This window comes from Bubalus kerabau, chromosome 5 (genome assembly GCF_029407905.1).
Source record: "Bubalus kerabau isolate K-KA32 ecotype Philippines breed swamp buffalo chromosome 5, PCC_UOA_SB_1v2, whole genome shotgun sequence".
In the NCBI taxonomy this organism is placed as follows: domain Eukaryota; kingdom Metazoa; phylum Chordata; class Mammalia; order Artiodactyla; family Bovidae; genus Bubalus; species Bubalus kerabau.
In genome coordinates this window covers 131448049-131474367 of record NC_073628.1, presented here as the reverse complement: position 1 = coordinate 131474367, position 26319 = coordinate 131448049, and the positions used below count along the sequence as shown (strand labels likewise).

The 26319-nt window shown below is 43.2% G+C and overlaps 1 long non-coding RNA gene across 5 annotated transcripts in view; it reads right to left on the bottom strand.

Annotated features, from left to right (window-relative positions):
- The window catches only part of LOC129653439 (uncharacterized), a 62836-nt gene extending 36517 nt beyond the window's left edge, over positions 1-26319 (bottom strand). Inside the window, exons 1-3 of one of the 5 annotated variants that reach the window (XR_008715128.1) lie at positions 26267-26319; positions 25922-26054; positions 23671-23981 (exon numbers count right to left, since the gene is read on the bottom strand). This is a non-coding gene — a long non-coding RNA (uncharacterized LOC129653439). Of the gene's footprint in view, positions 1-23670; positions 23982-25921; positions 26150-26266 lie in introns of all 5 variants that reach the window. The other 4 variants (XR_008715126.1, XR_008715129.1, XR_008715127.1 and 1 more) reach the window with 4 other exon arrangements.

The window sequence follows — 26319 nt, the reverse complement described above, 5'->3', positions numbered from 1 at the left end:
AAAAGCATCAATTCTTCAGCGCTCAGCTTTCTTCACAGTCCAACTCTCAGATCCATACATGACCACTGGAAAAACCATAGCCTTGACAAGACAGACCTTTGTTGGCAAAGTAATGTCTCTGCTTTTCAATATGCTATCTAGGTTGGTCATAACTTTTCTTCCAAGGAGTGTCTTTTAATTTCATGGCTGCAGTCACCATCTGCAGTGATTTTGCAGCCCCCCAAAATAAAGTCTGACACTGTTTCCACTGTTTCCCCATCTATTTCCCATGAAGTGATGGGCCCAGAAAGCAAGAATAAACAAAATAAATAATCATGGTTGAATCCTAAGTAGTTTCACTATATGTAAAAGAAAAGGTGGCTCAGATGGTCAAGAATCTGCCTGCAATGCAGAGGACCTGTGTTTGATTCCCAGGTTGGGACGATACCCTGGGGAAAGGAATGGTTACCCACTCCAGTATTCTTGCCTGAAGAATCCCATAGACAGAAGAGCCTGGCAGGCTACAGCCCACGGAGTCGCAAAGGGTTGGACATGACTGAGCAATTAACACTTTCAAGAGAATAATAAGAAATAAAATAATACCCTTAATAAGAAGGAAAAAATGCCAGAAAGGCATGCTTACAAAATAATGTGAAAACTGTAACCTCATATTTCAAAATCAGTTAAAGGAAATTAAAATATTATAGGAGATATGAAAATAAAAACATAAATCAGAATTAAATATAAATAAGGGAAGGCTTGATTTTAGCTCCAACACAGAAAGATCTTAGAAGCTATTACTCCCACACAAAAACAAAATTGCTGAACAAACAGAAAATCAGTGATTACTGTTTAGATTCATCAGAGAACTCAGATCACAGGGCTGCCAATCCAAAGTGTGAAGACATATGAACACAGAAAAGCAAGTGAATGGATAAAGAATCACCTTTTTAAGAAGTGATGTTAAAACAATTGGACATCCATATATGAAAAAAAAAATTAAATCTAGATACAGAACTTATAGTTTTCACAAAGAGTAACTAAAAATATATCATAGACCTAAATGTAAAGCAGAATTATGTAAAACTTCTATAAAATAACACAGGAGAAAATCTTTATGACTTTGGATTTGGCCATAAGTTTTTACATATAACATCAACATCAAAAGCACTTTCCTTAAAAAATTAGTAATTTATACTTTGTTAAAACTTAAAAACTTCTGCTCTACTTCAAGACATTCTTAAGAGAATAAAAACACAAGCCATATAAAGGATGAAACTATTTGCAAAATATCCATATGATAAAGGTCTTGCATTCAAAATATACAAATTCTTAAAATTCAATAGCAACAAACAAAAAAATCCAATTGAAAAATGGGAATAAGAATTGAACAGACATTTCAATAAAGTTGTATGGATGGCAAACATGCATAAAAAAGATGTTTGACAGCATTTACTAGTTTCAAATTAAAATAACAATGAAATACTACTATGCCTTCCCAGGTGGCTCAATGGTAAAGAATCCACCTGCCAAGCAGGAGATGTGGGTTGATCCCTAGTTTGGGAAGATCCCCTGGAGAAGGAAATGGCAACCCACTTCAGTATTCTTGTCTGGAGAATCCCATGGACAGAGGAGCCTGGCAGGCTACCATCCAGAGGGTTGCAGAGAGTTGGGCACAACTGGGCAACTAACATACACCAAGGAGGCAGAAGCTCTGCATTCTGAAAATGCTGATGAAAGAAAGCACATAGGACACGAACAGATGGACGATGAACCATTTTCTTGGACTGAAGAATCAACAGTGTCAAAATGACTATACTGACCAAGGCAATCTATAGAGTCAATGCTGCTGCTGCTAAGTCGCTTCAGTCGTGTCCGACTCTGTGCGATCCCATAGACGGCAGCCCACCAGGCTTCCCCGTCCCTGGGATTCTCCAGGCAAGAACACTGGAGTGGGTTGCCATTGCCTTCTCCATAAAGTCCAGTGGCATTTTTCACAGGAGCAGAACAAATAATTTCTTAGTTTGTATGGAAAAACAAAAGAACCCAAATAGCCAAAGCAATTCTGAGAAAGAAAAAACAGGACTGGGGGAATTAGACTCCATGAGTTCAGGCTATACTACAAAGCCACAGTCATCAGAACTGTAACACCATCAAAAGTAAACTTAGAATGGATTAAACTCCTAAAAATAAGGCCAGATATTATAAAAGTCTTATAGGAAAACACAACACTTTTTAACATAAATGCTGCAGTGTCTTTTTGGATCCTCCTCCTAGAGTAAAGGAAATAAAAATAAACAAATGGGACCTAATTAAACTTAAAAGCTTTTCCCCAGCAAAGGAAACCATAAACAAAATGAAAAGACAACCCACAGAATGGGAGAAAATATTTGGAACAAAGCCACTGAGAAGGGATTTATCTCCACAATATACCAACAGCTCATACACCTCAACAAAGACACAAAACAATGCACTTGAAAAATGAGCAGGAGACCTAAATAGACATTTCTCCAAAGAAGACACAGATGGCCAAAAAGCACATGAAAACGCTCAACACTACTAATTATTAGAGAAATGCAAATCAAAACTACTGTGAGGTATACCTCACACTGATCAGAATGGCCATTGTCAAAAAAAAAAAAAGTCTACAAATAATAAATCCTGGAGAGAGTGTGGAGAAAAGGAAACCCTCCAACACTGTTGGTGGGAGTATAAATTGCTGTAACCATCATGGAGAACAGTATGGGGGGTCCTTAAAGCCTAGTTTTAGAACTACCATTCGATCCTGCAATCCCACTTATAAACGCATCTGTAGAACTGGACATGGAACAACAGACTGGTTCCAAATAGGAAAAGGAGTACATCAAGGCTGTGTATTGTCACCCTGCTTATTTAACTTATATGCAGAGTACATCATGAGAAACGCTGGGCTGCAAGAAGCACAAGCTGGAATCAAGACTGCCGGGAGAAATATCAATAACCTCAGATATGCAGATGACACCACACTTATGGCAGAAAGTGAAGAGGAACTAAAAAGCCTCTTGGTGAAAGTGAAAGAGGAGAATGAAAAAGTTGGCTTAAAGCTCAACATTCAGAAAACGAAGATCATGGCATCTGGTCCCATCACTTCATGGGAAATAGATGGGGAAACAATGGAAACAGTGTCAGACTTTATTTTTGGGGGCTCAAAAATCACTACAGATGGTGACTGCAGCCATGAAATTAAAAGACGCTTACTCCTTGGAAGGAAAGTTATGACCAACCTAGATAACATATTCAAAAGCAGAGACATTACTTTGCCAACAAAGGTCCGTCTAGTCAAGGCTATGGTTTTTCCAGTGGTCATGTATGGATCTGAGAGTTGGACTGTGAAGAAGGCTGAGTGCCAAAGAATTGATGCTTTTGAACTGTGGTGTTGGAGAAGGCTCTTGAGAGTCCCTCGGACTGCAAGGAGATCCAACCAGTCCATTCTGAAGGAGATAAGCCCTGGGTGTTCTTTGGAAGGAATGATGCTAAAGCTGAAACTCCAGTCCTTTGGCCACCTCATGTGAAGAGTTGACTCATTGGAAAAGACTCTGATGCTGGGAGGGCTTGGGGGCAGGAGGAGAAGGGGACGACAGAGGATGGGATGGCTGGATGGCTTCACAGACTCGATGGACTTGAGTCTGAGTGAACTCCAGGAGTTGATGATGGACAGGGAGGCCTGGCGTGCTGCGGTTCATGGGGTCGCAAAGAGTTGGACACAACTGAGCGACTGAACTGAACTGAACATTGTTCAGAACAGAGAGCACCTCTCAAGGGCCACTATCAAGTCTCTTTCAGACACCCAAGAACTGGGAAATCACTGAAGACGGCAAGTCTATTCTCCAAAAAACCACATCCTGTAGAGACACACCCAGCCTGGATACTGCCATGGACCAAAGAGACGTGAACCCACCCCTTTTCCTGCACCTTGCCCTTTGAAACTCAATAAAAGACTCAAACTCTCACCCTGCTGTGCCAATGCCACCCTTTGTGTCTGTCCCCTGTCTGCTCCTGCAAAGTGAATAAAACTTCTCTTTCTCCTCTTGCTAATATTTCTATGAATTCTTTCACAACCCATGCCAGCTCACCTAACATTTCGGTGGCCCATAGGGGGAATCTTCACTAACTAATTCCTTTCACCTCAACCTCCAGCTCAGTCCTCCTAGTCGTCACCCACCAGAACATCTATCAAACTCTAAATATTATCTTGGGCGGGTCTTTCTTGGGAGAACAGTGGCCGCATGTGGGTAGCAGCAAACCCCACTATCTGGGTCAGAATCTGGCCTTGGGGGACGTCCCCTGTCCATCTCCCTCTTGTCATTGCTTCATCTCTGAGATCTGGGGATGCCTAACTCTGGAGTGAATCCTTCTAAATCCCACCATGCTCCTTCTGACCGCCAGGATTCCCAGAAAGGCACCATCCTCAAAATTGGCTCTTTACTCTTCTTCATAATCCAAGTCCCAATCTGGGATTTGGCTGGGGCTGAGTCCTGGCTCAGGGATTCAAGTCCCAATCTGAGTTACACAGTTTTCATTATGGACCACTCTCTACCCATCCCCTTGGGATGCCACCTCAAACACTGGAAAGATCTCAGATTAGAGGACCTCAAACCCAAACAAATGGTCTTTTTCTGCCACACAGCTTGGCCTCAGTGTAAGACGGGTGACCAGGAAGTCTAGTCCCAGGTTGGCTGTCTCAACTGTTACACTGTTCTCCAACTCAATCTTGACTGTTGCTGCCTTGGTAAATCGCCTAAAATTCTTTATGCCCAGGCCTTCTTCCAAATCACGCAACACCCCGAGCGGTGGTCCTCTCGCCGCACGTTGCTCCTTCCCACCAAGCTCTCCTCCACTGGCCCCTAGTTCCCCTCCTTCCCCATCACACCCAGAGGATGTCCCCTTCGGCCTCCTCTTGAGTCAGCCACCCATTTTCCTGTCTGTGAAGTGGCTGACTGCAAGGGGATCATTCGTGTCCATGTTCCTTTTTCTATGTCTGATCTTTCCCAAGCTGAACTCAAGGAAGACAATTTCTCAGAAGAACCTACTCTTTTCCTGTCTCACCTTCCAGAGACTCCACATCTTTTCACCAATTTAGATTCAACCTCTGAGGAAAGTAAAACTATTGTGGCCATGTATTTCATTTCCCAGTCAGCCCATCATATCCATTACAAACTCCAAAAGTTCTGGAAGGGCCCTCAGATTCCCCACTGTAGTCCATGGGGTTGCAAAGAGTCAGACACAACTGAGCAACTGAACTGAACTGAACCTGACCCTGAAGGTCTTTAATAAACAAGATGAACATAGACGAGAGGAAAAGAGACTGACAATAGTCTCAAGAGCAGAAACCATCTTTCCAAATGATTGCCTCTACAATCAGAGACACCCTTCAGAATAAAACTTAGCTGAGGACTTCCCTGGTGGTCCAGTGGTTTAAAAAAAGAAAAAAAAAATCTGCCCACCAATGCAGGGGACATGGGTTCGATCCCTGGTCTGGGAAGATCCCGCATGCCTTGGAGTAACTAAGTCCGTGCAACACAGCTATTGAGCCCGTGCTCTAGAGCCTGCGAGCTGCAAAGCTGCAACTCCTGAAGCCCCAGGGCCCTAGAGACTGCGCTGCACAAGGGGAGCCACCGCAATAAGCCTGCATAGCACAGCTAGACAGTGTGCCCCACTCTCCACAGCTAGAGAAAAGCCCTCACAGCAGCGCAGATCCAGTCCAGCCACAAATAAATCAGTAAAAAGACTCAGCCAAGGTCCCCCAACCAACAAAAAGGGAAACAGCCATGGGGCCCAGCACTGGCTGCTGCTGCAGCTGCAAACAGGGAAGGCAGAAGTCAAGAATGCCATAGGAAAAGGCTACCCCCTGGACAGTGCCCACTTTGTAAAACGGCCCTGGAAGTGGGACTGCCCTCTCCTCGATTAAAGGGGACAAAGCCCCCTTCTGGAACCGGGGAACACTCCTGCAAGAACCTCCTCCATCCCAAGGGCTTCTACAGTCTTCAGACTGACAGGTCCCAACGCTGGACCTGGCTCTACGACATAAGACTGACATGGCCAAGCCACGCATAACTCTATCCATAGCAGATAAGAAAATCAGTCTAACCGATGTTGGAGTCACTCACTCTGCTCTTCCTGAGTTTTCAGGTCCCTTGATTCCCTCACCATCATCAGAGGAGAAGGCAAACCTCAACGTGCTCTCCAAACCTCTGGTTCACCACGCTCACTGGGAGACCAGGTCTTCTCACATTCCTTGCTCACCCTTCCAACTGCCCCACCACCTCCAAGGCAGGGACCTTATGACCCGACTAGGGACTCCACTAATTCTCCAGTCAGAGCCTCCTTCCCTAGAATCTGAGAAGACTCTCTCCCTCTGATGCTAGGCCCTTCCCTCTCCCACCAGAAATACTTACACAGTTTCTCTCAATTGCATGGGACATTAACACCCCCAGAGGACCCCTCCCTGACTCCTGTCACTATCCCCAGGAGGGACCCCTCTCACTTTCCCCACTGCTCTCAATGCCCTATAAAATGGGAAGATCTTAGAAGACGCAAACCCCTCACTCAAAAATGTCTAAACGCTGGACTCCTTGGATCCACCAGCTCCCCTCACATCACCTCTTTCTACCCATCATGAAGGCAGGTGGCACCAGCTCCCCTCACATCACCTCTTTCTACCCATCATGCAGGCAGGCAGCACCGACTGTCGAGTACAGGCCCTGTGCACAGTTAACGAGGCAGTGGTCCCTCTCCCCTTGCAGTTGCAAATCCCTATACCACCCTCAGCTCTCCTCCTAATACTCAGCTCTTTACTGTTCTGGATCTAAAAGATACTTTCTCCATTATCCCTCTCTCATGAGATTCCCAAGACACACTTGACTTTTACATGGATGGAGCCTGATGCTCACTGCTCCCAGCAACTCACCGGGACCTCCCTTCCCCAGTGATTTAGAGATGGGCCCTGCCTCTGTGGTCAAGCCCTACCTCTGATCTATCCACTCTAGTCACTCATTCAATATGCTGATGACTTCCTCTGCAGCCAGGACCACAACACCTCCCTTACCAACACCACCGCACCTCCTCATTTACTTTGCTTCATCAGGATACACAGTCTCTCCTTCCAAAACACAAATTAGTCAGATCATAGTTAAATAACTAGGATTTCTCTTGTCCCCAGTACAAGGATCAATTGCTACTCAACATACCTTGCATGTGTGCCTGCTAAGGCACTTCAGTCATGTCTGACTCTTTGCGACCCATGGACTATATCCTGCCAGACTCTGCTGTCCAATGGGATTCCAGGCAAGAATACTGGAGTGGGTTGCCATGTCCTCTTCCAGTGGATCTTATACCTTGAGAAAAACATAATTCAAAAAGACACCTGTACCCCAATGTTCACTGCAGCACTATTTACAACACCAGGACATGGAAGCAACCTATATGTCCACTGATGATGGATAAAGAAGTTGCGGTACATACATACAGTGGAATACTACTCAGCCATAAAGATGAACTAATGTGCCAGTTGAACTGAGCTTGGAGTAACCTACGGCCTGTTATACAGAGTGAAGCAAGTCAGAAAGAGAAAAATAAATATATATTAATGCATATGTATGGAATCCAAAAAAACAGTACAGGTGAATGTATGTGCAGGGCAGGAATGGAGATGCACATGTACAGAACGGATACACAGAAATCAACAGAGAACAGCAGAAATCAACACAACATTATGAAGGAACTATCCTCCAATTAAAAAACAAACCAAAAAACCCAGACAAATAGAAGGAACTTTGGTCTCTCTCCTTCTACCTCATAGAAAAAAAGAATTTAGGATATTTCTGGGCCTCACTGGTTACTTTCACATCTGGATCCCCCACTGTGGGCTTACAACAAACCTCTTCATGAGGTCTTCCAGGTACCCAAAAATGAACCCCTGGAATGGAACTCCTCTCTGCAGTCGGCCTTCACCGTACTCCAGACAGCCCTCACCTCCACTCCGGCCCAGGCCTCCCAAATGTAGATAAGCCCTATGTATTATATTATACTCTCATGAATGACAAGGGATGGCTCTGGGGCCCTTAGGACAAAAATATGACCCAGATTTCACCTCTCAAATTACCCAACAGGTGTCTCAAGCTTTAGACATTAAATACAGACTACATGCAGCTTGGTACATAGTAGAAAACCTCAAGAGATGATTGATATTTGGTCTCTGTTGCAGAGTGCTCATTTAAAATGCTGAATTTTGTGCAAACTACATTTTACATGGAAATGTATCTCAAATAGTTCCCATTTGTGTTCTCTTCCATTAGAGGTCATTTCTATGTAAAGCCATCAAAATTGCCTTTATAGGTCATGTCCATTTGATGGCCTCTAAACCCTTCAGTTCAGACAGTAAAACGTCTGCCTGCAATGCGGGAGACCTGGGTTCGATCCCTGGGTTGGGAAGATCCCCTGGAGAAGGAGATAGCAACCCACTCCAGTATTCTTGCCTGGAGAATCCCATGGACAGAGGAACCTGGGGGGCTACAGTCCATGGGGTTGCAAAGAGTCAGACACGACTGAGCGACTTCACTCACTCACTCACTCATATGCAGCTTGGCATCCCCAGTCTTCAAGAAAAAGAAAAAGGCTAATTTGTCCCTTAAAACAGAGGTCCCCAACCTCCAGGGCATGGACCAGTACCTCCTGTCAGATCAGCAGTAGCTTTAAAGTGCACAATAAAAGCAACGTGCCTGAATCATCCTGAAACCCCCAACACCCCACCCCCAATTCGTGGAAAAACTGTCTTCCGAGAAATCAGCCCCTGGTGCCAAGAAGGTAGGGTCCCATTGCCTTAAGAGACACCGAGAGCGGGCTAGAACTCCTCTGTCTCTCTTCTGACTCAGAGCTGTCTGCAGATTACTCAGAAGGTCCCTTACACCTCAGTCCCTTTGAACTCATATAGGACATCCAGCAATTCTTACTCCCTTTCTACCAGGAAACCTTCCCCTCTAGGACCATATGATCTCAGTCTCAGAACTAATGCCCAGCCTTTTATGGTCCCATGCTAACAGGTACCCACCCCAAACTCAGGACTTGCTCCTATCTACAATCCTACAACCCGGGGAGCAGGTTCTACTAAGGGACCTGCCTGGACATACCAAACCCCTCCCAGCCCTCGGAAGGGTCCACTACAACTCCGACAGCAATCAAGCTCTCAGCACATCACCCTGGATCCACCTGTCATGATGCTCATCTACTGATCCCCTGCTGTGTCCTCAACACAGTCCTCTCCCTACACCTGTCAACTGTCATCCGACACCAGCCTATGGATCTATTGGAACCAAGAGATCACCAGAGCCATGAGCACAACTCAAGATGAATATGCCCTGGTAGACTTACATGCGTCTTGCTCTCTTATTTCCCCTTCTACTCTTTATTTTATAACTACAAACATAACGCTTCTTTCATCTCTGGAATGAAGTTCCTAGCCCCTTGCTGGACCAGCCCCGAAGACAGCTAACAGAACGTTTGGTCTCTTTCTCACCTTGTACTTAACCACGTTCTTTCATACCAGCCACCCCTCCTTTAATGCCACCCTTCAACCCCATTTCCACACAATAAAACAATAAAACGAACTACAGCCCTCCTTCAAAAGGCTAGAAGCTCACAATATCACAACCGCTGGCTATGTGCTAATGTTGCCAGGACAGGCCTCTCGGGTTCCTAGAACCGCCTCTGGCATGCACAAACTTGTCCCTACTCACGGCCACCTGGTTCGGGCCCCAAACCCCCAGGGTGGTATTTCTGGCCTCAGGCTGTCTCATGGGTCCAAAAGAACCTCTCTGACCCACTTCTACAAATGCCCTTCCCCATCCATGGACCCATCTTCCAGCAGGTTTCCTTAGCCTCCCATCTGTGTTATGGCCAACATTAACTCCTGGGCGGTCCCCTGGCCTCACCATGTTTCAGTTCAGTTTGGTCACTCAGTCATGTCTGACTCTTTGCAACCCCATGGACTGCAGCACGCCAGGCTTTCCTGCCCATCACCAACTCCTGGAGCTTACTCAAACTCATGTCAATTGAGTCAGTGATGCCATCCAACCATTTCATCCTCTGTTGTCCCCTTCTCCTCCCACCTTCAATCTTTCCCAGCATCAGGGTGTTTTCCAATGAGTCAGACCTTTGCATCAGGTGGCCAATGGATTGGAGCTTCAGCTTCAGCATCAGTCCTTCCAATGAATATTCAGGACTGATTTCCTTTAGGATGGACTGGTTGGATCACCTTGCAGTCCAAGGGACTCTCAAGAATCTTCTCCAACACCACAGTTCAAAAGCATCAATTCTTCGGTGCTCAGCTTTCTTTATAGTCCAACTCTCACATACATACATGAGTACTGGTAAAACCATAGCTTTGACTAGATAGACCTTTGTTGACAAAGTAATGTCTCTGCTTTTTAATAAGCTGTCTAGCTTGGTCATAGCTTTACTTCCAAGGAACAAACATCTTTTAATTTCATGGCTTCAGTCACCATCTGCAGTGATTTTGGAGCCCAAGAAAATAGTCTTTCACTGTGTCCATTGTTTCCCCATATATTTGCCATGAAGTGATTGAGACCAGATGCCATGATCTTCGTTTTCTGAATGTTGAGTTTTAAGCCAACTTTTTCACTCTCCTCTTTCACTTTCATCAAGAGGCTCTTTAATTCTTTGCTTTCTGCCATAAGGGTGATGTCATCTGAATATTTGAGGTTATTGATATTTCTCCTAGCAATCTTGATCCCAGCTTATGCTTCATCTAGCCCAGTGTTTCTCATGATGTACTCTGCATATAAGTTAAATAAGCAGGGTGACAATACACAGCCTTGACATGCTCTTTTCCCAATTTGGAACCAGTCTGCTGTTCCATATTCAGTTCTAACTGTTGCTATTTGACCTGCATGCAAATTTCTCATGAGGCAGGTCAGGTGGTCTGGTATTCTCATTTCTTGAAGAATTTTCCACAGTTTATTGTGATCCACATAGTCAAAGGCTTTGGCGTAGTCAATAAAGCAGAAGTTGATGTTTTTCTGGAACTCACTTGGTTTTTCAATGATCCAGCGGATGTTGGCGATTTGATCTCTGGTTCCTCTGCCTTTTCTAAAACCAGCTTGAACATCTGGAAGTTCATGGTTCACGTACTGTTGAGGCCTGACTTGAAAAATTTTGAGCATTACTTTGTTAGCATATGAGATGAGTGCAATTGTGCAGTAGTTTGAGCATTCTTTGGCATTGCTTTTCTTTGGGATTGGAATGAAAACTGAATTTTTCCAGTCCTGTGGCCACTGCCGAGTTTTCTAAATTTGCTGGCATATTGAGTGAAGCACTTTCACAACATCATTTATGATTTTAAATAGCTCAACTGGAAGTCTACCCCAACTTATGATGACCTCTATCAGCTGGAAGTGTAGCTCCTTCCAACTGCAAGCAAATCTATACTTAAACCCCTTCTGACAGTGGGATAGACCAAGAAATGAACTATTATTCAAATAAATAATTTCCCCAACAACCAAATTTACCTTCCCAAATCAGGCAATCACTCCTGTCCTCTCTCAGTGTGCGGTCCTTTCATGGGGCCGTCTGTCCTCTGGTCAGCTCCACTGACTGCCGCCCGGCCTCATCGATAGGAAACGCCTGGCACCTGTCCTACACAGGTAAAGCCAGGACCTGCGTGAGGCTTTGACGTTCAACAACAGTTTCTCACCTGGAAAATGACACCTCCAGCTTCCCAAAAGCTTCTACCTGCTTAAACCCATTGGTGGAACTTGCTCCAGCTGCTACATATCCCTTTACTAGGAGGGTCCAGATACAAACTTCCTATTTTTTTAAGTTTTTAATTGGAAGATAATTGCTTTATAGTATTGTGTTGGTTTCTGCCATATGTCAACATGAATCAGCCATAAGTATACATATGTCCCCTCTTTTTTGAACCTTCTGCCCACCTCATCCTACCCCTGTAGGTTGTCACAGAGCACCAGGTTTGAGCTCCCTACATCATACAGCAAATTGCCACTGGCTATCTGTTTCACAAATGTTAATGCATATGTTTCCATGCGACTCTCTTAATTCATCCTGCCCTCTCCTTTCCCCACTGTTCACAAATCTTTCCTCTCTGTCTGCATTTCCACTGCTACCCTGCAAACAGGCTCATCAGTACCATCTTTCTAGATTCCATATGTATGTGTTAATATATGATATTTGCTTTCTGTTTCTGACTTACTTCACTCTGTATTACAGGCTCTAGGTTCATTCACCTCATTAGAACTGTCTCAAATGCATTCCTTTTTAGGGATGAGTAATATTCCATTGTATATATGTACCACAACTTCTTTATCCATTCAGCTGCTGATGGACATCTAGGTTGCTTCCATGTCCTAGCTATTGTAAACACTGCTGCAGTGAACACTGGGGTACATGTGCATTTTTCAATTATGGTTTCCTCTGGGTATATGCCCAGTAGTGGGATTGCTGGGTCACAGGTAAACCCGCCTCTTTAACACGACTCTTATGGCCTGCATTCTCCCTACAGCTAGACTACACTTTCTCTGTGGGACCTCAGCATTATCTCTGTATGCCTCCTAACCGATTGGAACCTGCACCACGGTACTCCTTTTACTCCAGATGAACATCTGCACTGGGCCCGTGCTTCTCCCCCATCTTTTCAGATACTGGACTAAACAAGAGCCTCTATCAGTCCTAGTAACTATGGCCACAGCTCTGGCTTCAGGCACCAGGGCTGTGTTTATCATAGATTCTTCCACAACCGCCATGCTCCGCTTCCTCCTTTTTGGCCCCTGTCTTATCTGGTTTCTCCCCTTCTTTCTCAAACGTCTACTGCCCTTAGCAAATCTTTCTCCTCTATCATGGGTCTTACCTTTCCGACCATTCAATTCCAAGACAGCCCACATGCCCCTCCACCTCCACCAGGTAGGGACAGCCCTGTGCAGCTCAGCAAGAAGAAGTTATGAAAGAAGAGACTTCCACCCCAGTTTTTAAAAATGGGCCAACTGGGCTCCATGTAACACTCAAGAAGAAGTTATATTCAGAGGGAGGAAATGTAAACCCATTGAACATTGTTCACAACAGAGTAGCACCTGTCAAGGACCACTATCAAGTTTCTTTCTGACACCTAAGAACTGAGAAATTACTGAAGACTGCAAGTCTATTCTCCAAAAAACCACGTCCTGTAGAGACACAGCCAGCCCAGATACCGCCATGGACCAAAGACACATGAACCCACCCCTTTTCCTGCACCTTGCCCTTTGAAACTCAATAAAAGACTCAAACCCTCACCCTTTGGTGCCAACACCATTCTACATGCCTGCCCCCTTTCCTCCTTTAGAAAGTGAATGAAAACTCTCTTCTCCTCTTCCTAATCTCTCTGAATTCTTTCATAACCTGTGTTGGCTAACCAACCACCACCACTGGGCATGTATCTGGAGAAAACAAATTTGAAAAGATACATGCCATCCAATGCTCACTGCAGCAGTAAACACAACAGCCAAGACAGGAAAGCAACCTAAGTGCCCATCAACAGAGGAACGATAAAGAAGATATGGTATGTACAGACAATGGAATATTACTCAGCCATGAAAAGGATGGAAGAATGCCATTTACAGCAATATGGATGGACCCAGTGATTGTCATACTAAGTCAGTCAAACAAATCTAAGAAATATGAAAGCTAAAAAGATGGTGCAAATGAATTTATTTATAAAACAGAAACAGACTCACAGACTTTGAAAACAAACTTACAGTTCCAAAAGGAAATGTAGGGAAGGGAGTGATAAGTTAGGAGTTTGGGACTAAAATTTACCCACTACTATATATAAAATAAACAACAAGGACCTACTGTGGAGCACAAAGAACTCTACTCAATACTCTGTAACAACCTATGTGGAAAGAGAGTCTAAAAAAGAGTGGTCATATGTGTATGTATAATTGAATCACTTTGCTATACACCTGAAACTAACACAACACTGTACCTAAACTATATTCCAATATAAAATAAAAACTTAACTAAAAAAAAGGAAAAAAATAGTTAAGGACCTTGAGATGAGACTATCCTGTGTTACCTGAGAAACCCCAATCTAACCACACGAATCCTTAATGGAGGAGAACTTTTCCTGGCTGTTGTGGGAGAGTGATGTGATTATTGAAGATGGTGCTTGCTTTGAAGAGGAAGGACAGTGTCCTTGACCCAAGGCATTAGGTGGCCCTAGAAGTTGGAAGGTCAAGGAAATACATTGTTCTTTAGAGCCTTCAGAAAAGAAGGCATTTTTGCTGATACCTTGATTTCAGCCCAGGGAGACACATGTTGGACATCTGACCTAGAGAATTGTAAGATGATAAATTTGTGTTGCTTTATGTTATGTTTGTGGTATTTTATTAAAGCAGTAATAAAAAAATACAATGAAAACACTTAATAAAATCACCAGACCTTAAAAATTGTAAGCAAGAAATAAATTCAGATTGCAATTAGACTTTCCAATGGCAATGCCCCCGAGAGCAGAAATGACAGAAGACAATAGGGTAACTTTTAAAGACGCTTTAAGGAACAAAATGTGAGACAGGATTTTATATCCAGTTACCAACACATTGTTAACAGCATACAGGTTCATGGTGAACACCCTTAAACCTTTCCTGAGGAGCTCTCCAACAATGACCTTCAAAGAACAAAAATGACTAGAGACACTGCATGAAAACCCCTATGTCCTTAAAATTGAGATTGACAGCATAGGAGAAAGACAATGCAAATGTAAAATCTGAATATTAAAAGAGAGCTTGAGATAAGGCATGAAATATTTTCTCTTAAAAAAAAAAAAAAAACAAAGAGTGTTACCTACTTCTGTCTACTGAAAAGGAAACAATGACCACCCCAGCTGTGACATATGCAAGTAGGACTTACAATCCCAGCTGTGTTCTCGACCATTTCCTATGGAGAAGAACCCCAGCATCTTTAGCAAAAAGGTTGTCCAGGTCCGGGCAAAAAATCTACAAGATGCCTGAAACTTGCTGTGATACAAAATAGCCATGAATCTATCAAGACTATCCAAGTAGTTTCAAAAGATCTCAAGAGCCACACTGAAGAGCTTCCCAGAGGCTAAAAAGATTTAATTTGAACACCAATGAAAATAACAGATGCATTGTACTAACAGACATATATTTCCATGAATTTATTATAATACTCAAAAAAGAGTTAATTGATCATCATTAGAATATACTAGGAACTAAAATAGCTGTGAAATGAAGAGAAGCGAAAAGCAAAAGAGAAAAGGAAAGATATAAGCGTCTGAATGCAGAGTTCCAAAGAATGGCATGAAGAGATAAGAAAGCCTTCCTCAGCGGTCAATGCAAAGAAATAGAGGAAAACAACAGAATGGGAAAGACTAGAGATCTCTTCAAGAAAATTAGAGGTACCAAGGGAACATTTCATGCAAAGATGGGCTTGATAAAGGACAGAAATGGTATAGACAGAAGCAGAGGATATTAAGAAGAGGTGGCAAGAATACACAGAAGAACTGTACAGAAAAGATCTTCACAACCAAGATAATGACGATGGTGTGATCACTGACCTAGAGCCAGACATCCTGGAATGTGAAGTCAAGTGGGCCTGAGAAAGCATCATTACAAACAAAGCTAGAGGAGGTGATGGAATTCCAGTGGAGCTATTTCAAATCCTGAAAGATGATGCTGTGAAAGTGCTGCACTCAATATGCCAGCAAATTTGGAAAACTCAGCAGTGGCCACAGGACTGGAAAAGGTCAGATCTCATTCCAATCCCAAAGAAAGGCAATGCCAAAGAATGCTCAAACTACCGCACAATTGCACGCATCTCACACGCTAGTAAAATAATGCTCAAAATTCTCCAAGCCAGGCTTCAGCAATACATGAACCGTGAACTTCCAGATGTTCAAGCTGGTTTCAGAAAAGGCAGAGGAACCAGAGATCAAATTGCCAACATCCGCTGGATCATGGAAAAAGCAAGCGAGTTCCAGAAAAACATCTATTTCTGCTTTATTGACTATGCCAAAGCCTTTGACTGTGTGGATCACAATAAACTGTGGAAAATTCTGAAAGAGATGGGAATACCAGACCACTTGACCTGCCTCTTGAGAAACCTATATGCAGGTCAGGAAGCAACAGTTAGAACTGGACATGAAACAACAGACTGGTTCCAAATAGGAAAAGGAGTATGTCAAGGCTGTATATTGTCACTCTGCTTCTTTAACTTACATGCAGAGTACATCATGAGAAACGGTGGACTGGAAGAAACACAAGCTGGAATCAAGATTGCCAGGAGAAATATCAATAACCTCAGATATGCAGATGACACCACCCTTATGGCAGACAGTGAAGAGGAACTCAAAAGCCTCTTGATTAAAGTGAAGGAGGAGAGTGAAAAAGTTGGCTTAAAGATCAACATTCAGAAAACAAAGATCATAGCATCCAGTCCCAGCACTTCATGGGAAATAGATAGGGAAACAGTGGAAACAGTGTCAGACTTTATTTTCTTGGGCTCCAAAATCACTGCAGATGGTGATTGGGGCCATGAAATTAAAAGACACTTACTCCTTGGAAGGAAAGTTATGACCAACCTAGATAGCATATTCAAAAGCAGAGATATTACTTTGCCAACAAAGGTCTCTCTAGTCAAGGCTATGGTTTTTCCAGTGGTCATGTATGGATGTGAGAGTTGGATTGTGAAGAAAGCTGAGTGCTGAAGAATTGACGCTTTTGAACTGTGGTGTTGGAGAAGACTCTTGAGAGTCCCTTGGACTGCAAGGAGATCCAATCAGTCCATTCTGAAGGAGATAAGCCCTGGATTTTCTTTGGAAGGAATGATGCTGAAGCTGAAACTCCAGTACTTTGGCCACCTCATGCGAAGAGTTGACTCATTGGAAAAGACTCTGATGCTGGGAGGGATTGGGGGCAGGAGGAGAAGGGGACGACAGAGGATGAGATGGCTGGATGGCATCACTGACTCGATGGACGTGAGTCTGAGTGAACTCTGGGAGCTGGTGATGGACAGGGAGGCCTGGAGTGCTGCGATTCATGGGGTCGCAAAGAGTCGGACATGACTGAGCGACTGAACTGACTGAACTGAAACTCATTATTTTGGAAATGGGAACATGAAGAGAATCAAATATCTATCCTGCGTTTACTACACTAACACACCACTGGATAACATATGAGTTTATCAGAGGAAGTTTCACTTTACAATAGTATTTCAGCTAATAAAAAAAGAAGGCAGACTATCACCATGTTCTTCCCTAATGAACTGCCTGAACTAAGATTTGAGCATTAATTCCTGCTAACATTACAGAAGAGAAAATCAGACATTTTTTTGCCTTCTGATAGAACACCCTTCCACCCATGAAATTGTCTTGGAAAAATATATACTCCAAATCTGATCAAAACTCTAGATCCAACTATCAATGTTCAGGATATATATTAATAGAAAAGACAGAAGGAACTGTTCAAGAACATAAAACCATCTCTGTTTCTTTAACCACATAACAAAAGCAAGACATAAAAAAGGGGGAAAGAAGTAGAGACAGATGAAAACCGACAATTAAAAAAAACTTAACCATTGGTTGGAATGTAAACTGGTACAGGTGTTGGGGGACAGTGTGAGGCACTCCACCCATGGCAAAGGTCATGAGGAAGGAGGCTCGACATACGCAAAGGCGGGATCGAGCCTCAGGAGTCCCCCTGGAAATCCTCGAGCATCTACCCCCCTAACCAGAGCCTGCCTACTTTACTACTTTGTGCTCCCACCTACACCTCTGACTTTACGGGGGGCTATCCCCCACCACCTCTTTCGGAGAAGGAGTTAACTTAGAGCTCCAGTTAATAAAAATTCCTGGGCGTGACAAGAGTGTTTCAACCTACAAACTCCTCTGAAGGTTCTCTAGCCTGCCTGACAGGCTTGTCTGGCCACATGTGATTGCTCACAGCCTCCCAACTGTGAGAGGCACGAGATGCTTTAAACCTTCTAAAAACAGGTTCCTTAGAAAAGTTAGAAAACTATTAGTATAAGTATAGTGGGCTGATTAGAAATTGTATTGGTGAAGGGTTTTTCACTTGTTGAGCCAATGTTTGTTGCTAAGTCTCCACATTCCCTGCCCTTATACACATTAATGAATATATAGAAGAAATAAGTATTAACCTTTGATATTAATCATGTTAGACCTTAGGCTAAGTAAATTCTTTCCTTAACTAAAACCCACTACACCCTCACCCTATAGGAATGTAACTTTATTTGGGTGGCGTCTGTTTTAAAAATAATCACCGCTGGAGAAATAAGTGCCCTGGTTGACTGACCGCTGTCACAAGGGGTCACAAGGGAGGGTCATAAATTGTCAGCAGGCCCCCTGGCCAGAAGATGATGTAACACCCCTACGACCTCTGTATACATTTGTATGAAGGACCTGACTTTGATAAAAGTCAGGACTGCTGACCCCGCGTGACTTTTGCATAACATCTCAGTGTATAAAAGTAGACCATGGAAAATAAAGAATTGGGATCAGTTCCTCGAAATTCTGGTCTCCCCATGTCACTCTCTCTCTCAAACTCTGGCTGAGTCTCCATCTGGAGCGCGGAACCCGCCATGCTTACTAATTATGCCTGGGCTTCTAAGATCCGACCGGGGAGGCCTCAGTGTCTCCTCTCCTTCGGGAGAATGGAAGGATGCCTGCGGCCTACGTAAGTGGTGCAAACTTCTTGTCTTGAAGTTTTATTGGTCTCCCGCGTAAACCAAGCTACTCAGCCTCTTTTCTCCACTGAATTTTCCTGCTGAGATATCCTCATTCTATTACTCTTTACATCTCTAATTAATATCTAATTGAAGCTATTGTATCCTGATCCTCGCCGACGCCGTCCCCGCTTCGAACTCCCTGGATCAGCCGGGGCTGGACCTCGGCATACAGGAACTATGGAAAACAGTATGGAGGTTTCTTCAAAGCTAAACACAGTTATCCTATGATCTGTCAATCCCAGTCCTTGGCATAGATCTGCAGAAAACTCTAATTTGAAAAGATACACATACCCCAGTGTTCATTGCAGCACTATTTACAATAGCCAAGCCACAGAGACAACCTAAATGTCTACTGGTTAATGTGTGAGAGCACATGGGTGGCTCAGCTGGTAAAGAACCCACCAGCAGTGCATGAGACCCAGGTTCGATCCCTAGGTTGGGACAATCCCCTAGAGAAGGGGATGGCAATCCACTCCAATATTCTTTCTGGTAGAATCCCCATGAACAGAGGAGCCTGGCAGGCAACAGTCCATGGGGTCTCAAAGAGTCAGACACGACTGAGTGACTACAGCATGTATGTGTGCATATATACACACACATATACATGAGAAACGGTGGACTGGAAGAAACACAAGCTGGAATCAAGATTACCAGGAGAAATATCAATAACCTCAGATATGCAGATGACACCACCCTTATGGCAGAAAGTGAAGAGGAACTCAAAAGCCTCTTGATGAAAGTGAAAGGTGAGAGTGAAAAAGTTGGCTTAAAGCTCAACATTCAGAAAACGAAGATCATGGCATCCGGCCCCATCACTTCATGGGAAATAGATAGGGAAACAGTGGAAACAGTGTCAGACTTTATTTTTTGGGGCTCCAAAATCACTGAAGATGGTGACTGCAGCCATGAAATTAAAAGATGCTTACTCCTTGGAAGGAAAGTTATGACCAACCTAGATAGCATATTCAAAAGCAGAGACATTACTTTGCCAACAAAGGTCCATCTAGTCAAGGCTATGGTTTTTCCAGTGGTCATGTATGGATGTGAGGGTTGGACTGTGAAGAAGGCTGAGCACTGAAGAATTGATGCTTTTGAACTGTGGTGTTGGAGAAGACTCTTGAGATCCCTTGGACTGCAAGGAGATCCAACCAGTCCATTCTGAAGGAGATCAGCCCTGGGATTTTTTTGGAAAGAATGATGCTAAAGCTGAAACTCCAGTACTTTGACCACCTCATGCAAAGAGTTGACTCATTGGAAAGGACTCTGATGCTGGGAGGGATTGGGGGCAGGAGGAGAAGGGGACGACAGAGGATGGGATGGCTGGATGGCATCATTGACTCGATGGACGTGAGTTTGAGTGAACTCCAGGAGTTGGTGATGGACAGGGAGGCCTGGCGTGCTGCAATTCATGGGGTGGCAAATAGTCGGACATGACTGAGCGACTGAACTGAACTGAACTGATACAATGGAATACTACTATTCCATTGGAATAGAATACTACTCAGGATGGAATGGAATACTATTCAGGCATAAAAAAGGAGGAAATAATGGTATTTGTAGTAATGTGGATGGATTTAGAGATTATCATACTTAGTAAAGTAATCCATACAGAGAAAGATAAATATCATGATATTGCTTATATGTGGAATCTTAAAAAAGATACAAATGAGCTTATTTACATAACAAATATATCCACAGACAAAGAAACAAACCTATAATTACCGAAGGGTAAAGCAGGAGGAGGGGAGTCGGATAAATCAGGGTTTTGGATTAGCTTAGACACACAACTATATACAAAATAGATAACCAACAAGGACCTACTGGACAGCACAGGAACTACACTCAATATTGTATAATAACCTTTAAGGGAAAAGAATCTGAAAAAGGTATGTAAAAGGAAAAAGAAATTAAGAAATCTCTGTCACATACAGATTTATTTGCATTCTAATTCTTCTAATCTATAAAATCAGTCCATTTATAGCATTTATGGGATAATGGGAAATTTGCATGCTTACTGGATATTGATAGTATTTTTAAATTTTTCAACTTTTTAGCTAGAATATTGACATTTTCATTACATTATTAACTTCTTTCAGAGACATTATACTGAAATGGAGAGATGAAAATAATATGTTTGGGATTCACTTCAAAAGCTCACAAGATGGAAAAAGTAGAGACATTGTAGGCAATAGAGTATAGTGGTGGGTTGGCCAAAAACTCTGTTTGGGTTTTTCCTAACAGGTTATGGTAAAACGTCAATAAACTTTTTGGCCAACCCAATAGCTACGTTATAGGAAATGGGGTCTAGTACAGGAGTGGATAATTGCTGATGCTGTGTAACACATTTAAGGGATTTTGTTATATTATTCTATCTTCAAATATGTTTGAAATTTTCAACAATAAAAAGGTTTTAAAAAAATTCAAATAGTGATTGCATTGCTCCAGCTTTCTGATGACCGTCTCATTCTTCGAGATTGCTCTAAGTGCTACTGAAATAGCATCATGAAGCATTTTAAGATCTTTAAGTGGTTTGGAATGTAATGTATATGGAACTGGAGATCTGCATACATGTAAAGTTCACTCTTAACCGTGTTTCCTTCACCCTTCCAGATTGAAGATTAGTCTATGGATGAAGAAGACAGAAACACAGGTTAGACAGGACTAGCTTAGCCTTGAGCGCTTAGTCACTCAGTCGTGTCCAGCTCTTTGTGACCCCATCAGCTGTAGCCTACCAGGCTCTTCTGACCATGGGATTTTCCAGGCAAGAATACTGGGGTGGGTTGCCATTTCCTCCTCCAGCTTAGCCTTGGCCAAGGGTCAAAGGGAAGAGTTGTCATAACCCACCAGTCCTCCGGGAATTTCACTTTCATGACAGGATACCCTTGAACCTAAATCTGAAATAGACATGGCTGATCTTCTTTCTACTTTAAGTAAACACAACTTTCATTTGGGAAGCTACATATAGATGCTGCAAATATTATAGGTTTAGAGTTCTTTAGTTGAGTCTGTTGCTTTGTTAGGATTGTGAAAGTGAAAGGGAAGTAGTGTTGGGCTCTTTGAAACACCATAGTATGTAGCCTGCCAGGCTCCTCCATCCATGGGAATTTCTAGGCAAGAATACTGGAGTGGGTTGCCATTTCCTTCCTCAGGGGATCTTCCTGACCCAGGAATCGAACCCAGGTCTCCCGCATTGCAAGCAGACTCTTTACTGTCTGAGCTACCAGGGGACATGTTAGGATTAGGGATCCTTTATATTGAATTTTAAAACCTACAATGCTAGCTTTTCCCATTTTCATTATCTCATAATAAGTTTAAAGACATTTGACAGTTTTCTATACTCTCCAAGTTCTGTGAATAATATTCCTTGTGTGATTTTTGTGAAGACAGAAAATGCCAAAAGGTAGGTTCTGTTATCCCCCAGCTTGAATTGAAGAGTCTACCATGAATATGAACTTCCTGAACCCCCAGTTCCCCCCCTCCTGGTATAGGGGGAGCATACACCCAGCTGCACAGCGATGGTTTTCACTGAGAACCCCAAACACTGAACGCCTTGTTTTTCTTTTTCAAGAAATCCCCTATCCTAGGAGATATGATGCCATCTGTGCCAGATGCTTACAGAAGAATCACTCAGGAAACCAGCAGTAACAGCAACAAAAAAGAAAACTGCCCATCTGTCACTGAAAGTGCTCTTATTTTGCTAGTTTTTTAAGTCGATTTTATTTTTTTAATGTCAATTTTTGTAAGAATTCAGAAAAAGATATGCAATTATTAACATTTCAGGTAAAATTATTACTCTTCACAATCTCTACCTTTTCCATGGAGCAGTTTTCTTTAAAAGAAGTGTTATTACCTCCCTACTCGTGTGGGCCCTCAGTTCAGTTATTCACGACTCTTTGTGACCCCAAGAACCGCAGCATGCCAGGCTTCCCTGGCCATCACCAACTCCCAGAGCTTACTCAAACTCATGTTCATTGAGTCGGTGATGCCATCCAATCATCTTCAAATAAATGTCTGCAGGTGGGACTGATTATAAAGGCAGAGTGAAATTAATGTTATTAATGTACCAAGGTGTGAAGTATGAACTTCAGCTGGGTTTCCATAAAGAACTCTGTTGATTACACGTTTGAAGCTACAGAGATCTGTCTCAAATGTCACTGTTGAAGCCTTTTACAAGCTCTCGTGCTAATCAGCGAGGAGAGCCTGCAGCTTTTCCATGTACCATGAAGTCCGTGCTGACAAGAAGCTTATCAGTGCTGTTTTAGCAGTGGCATCAGAAGATGCTCTCCACGTTTGCCTTCTTCAGAACTGAGTACTTAAGAAATTACCAGAATGTTGCCAGGAGCCTTGCCTACAAGTTGCTGCCTTTGAGAATTTTTGCAAGCATTTACAAGAGTAATCAGAATGCATTCCATCCCTTATGAATTTCTTAGTTTATGGGAAGGACAGAATTGTTAGGTATCCTCCTAGGGACTGTTAGACATGTCTAATTGTCTAATAATTTTCTGCATATTTCTTAAGATTGTTACTCAGATTCTGAAGCATTACAAAAGATGCAGCTTCCAGGGTGCTAATGTCAAGCTACACTTGATCTTGACAAGAGGGGTTCTCAGTTAAAACTTTATAGCCCTCCTAATCCTCCAGTTCATTAATCCTTGCTAAATTTAGAAATCCTGACTTGGTGAGACATCACCAACCCACAGACGTGGTCCCACTTATGAATCATCTATCAATTCACGTACTCATTTAAGTCATGGGTCAGTATTATTTACTGAAATCCACTTTGTACTATAAGCACTGGGTTGCCTTCTACTCACGTACAAGAGGATAAAAGAATTCTGAAAGAACTCATAGTCTATGGAGGATACAAACACAGAATCTTTGATCAAGTACCTCCGGCAGCAGGGAGTAGTAGTAGCGTTAGTTGCTCAGTCCTGTCCAACTTCTTGTGACCCCACGGATTGTAGCCTGTCAGGGTCCTCTGTCCATGGGATTATCCAGGTAACAAAACTGGAGTGGGTTGCCATTTTCTTCTCCAGAGGATCTTCCCCACCTAGGGATTGAACCCAGGTCTCCTGTGTTGCAGGCAGATTCTTTACCATCTGAGTTACAGGAAAGTCCAAGAACAAAGAAAGCTCCTTGGGCAGTGAGGCAGGCTTCCCAGAGAAGGTAACAGCTACTCGAGGCCTTAAACAATGAGGAGTCTATGAAAAGGAATACTGATGCCTTTTACTCTGTGTTCTTTATCCTGCCAACCAGGTGTCTCCCTTGTCCTCAGGAAAAAAGTTAATTAAAATCATGATTTGTAACAATGCTTTGATCTTGGGTGTCAAGAAATTCCACCCCCAAAACATGTACCCCAATGTTCACTGCAGCGCTGTTTACAATAGCCAATACACGGAAGCAACCTAAAGAATAAAGATGTGGTATATATACACAATGGAGTATTACTCAGTCATCAAAAAGCATGAAATAATGTCATGTGCAGCAACATGGATGGACCTGGAAATTGTCATAGTGAGTGAAGTCAGTCAGAGAAGCAGAAACATATGATCTCTCTTATTTGTGGAATCAGAAAAGACATACAAATGAACTTATTTACAAAACAGAAAGAGACTTACAGAGAATGAACGTATGGTAGACAGGAGGGAAGGACGGAGGAAGAGATAGCTAGGGAGTTTGGGGTGTTCAGGTACACAATGTTATATTTAAAGTGGATAACCTAAAATGACCTACTGCATAGCACAGGGAACTCTGCTCCATGTTATGTGGCAGCCTGGATGGGAGGGGAGTCTGGGCGAGAATGGGTGCATGCGTATGTATGACTGAGACTCTTGCTGTCCACCTGAGACTATAACAGCATTGTTCACTGGCTGTCCTCCAATACAAAATAAAGAAAATTAATCACAAACAATAAAAATAAAGAAATTCCATCTCCAGAAAGTCCCTGTTAAAATGTGAAGGAGGCTGGCTCATTAACTCATTTGCCAGACTTGTAGTAACTCTGTTATATCACACAATTGATACAAGGTTCAGTTGAGAAGATATTTGGGAAATCCCATTCTTTGTCAATTGTAAAATACAGATCCCAGCAGTCATGTATGGGTGTGAGAGCTGGACTATGAAGAAAGCTGAGTGCTGAAGAATTGATGCTTTTGAACTGTGGTGTTGGAGAAGACTCTTGAGAGTCCCTTGGACTGCAAGGAGATCCAACCAGTCCATTCTAAAAGAGATCAGTCCTGAGTAGTCATTGGATGGACTGATGCTGAAGCTGAAGCTCCAATACTTTGGCCACCTCATGCAAAGAACTGACTCATTGGAAAAGACCCCAATGCTGGGAAAGACCGAAGGCAGGAGGAGAAGGGGACGACAGAGGATGAGATGGTTGGATGGCATCACTGACTCGATGGACATGAATTTGAGTAAACCCTGGGAGTTGGTGATGGACAGGGAAGCCTGGCATGCTGCAGTCCAGGGATCGCAAAAAGTTGGACACGACTGAGTGACAGAGCTGAAAGTACACGGCAGTGTTAGATATCTGTGATACACCACTGTTGTTCTAGTAAAACCCTTCTTACTGTAATAAGGATTATTTTATCAGTTCTCTGGACTTTGGAAATATAACCTGGAATAAGTTGAGAAATACAAATAGATTTTAAATATTTTAATGTTCTCTCATAGTGGATACTTCCAAGAAGACTTATCAGGGAAAACTTTGTCTTAAGTTTTGTGCTTATGACAAGCTTGTGTCTCTCTTTTGTGCTACCAGAGAGAAAATAACAAATAGGCTAGAAATTAGATCTAGTTTAGAAATTACAACAACCTCCACCTGGGTTGGCCCGGGCTGGCTCAGCCATGCTCCCGTGTTTCGCACTGAGGCTTTACCCTTTGTATGTCTCCACCCACATGGCCCCTGCCACTCAAAAACTTTACCCCACAGCTGAGTGTAGACCCAGACCTAGGGTGCCGACAAATTGGGGGTTCCCAGACTATTTTTGAAGGATGACGTTTGATATTTCAGTTAGAATCAAAATTAAATATTAAGACAAAAACTCCATTGCATTATCTTAGTCTTCATTTAGGAACTAAGAATTGTTTTATTGTTCCCATGTTTAAGGCTCCCGAATGGTCTTCGATGCCTCACCTGGGAGTTTCAAAGCGCCTTCAGTTTCCCGCGGTCCTAAACGCCCGGAGTGGCCGGGGACGCTGTAGACCGAGGGCAGGGTGGACGGCGCGTTCTCTGAGCATCTCCTGTGCCCTGAGGGCTACACGTGGGGCTGGACCGACAGGAAAGGATATTTGCAAACCCGAGGCCGCTCCTGGGCCTGGGCACCGCATCCAGGAGCTTCTTGCCCGTTAGGCCTCTCCCGTCCTCAAATAAACGTCCCACATTTAAAACGGGCCCAGCCTTCAGCCCTCCCATCTTCCCCACACCAGGCGCAGGACCTACCCAGGGGTACCCAGAGTGTTTAAAGACCTCCTTTCCTACCTTTCTCCTGGTCCAAAGTCACTCCCGCCGAGATCCGGGGAAACGGCGCATCA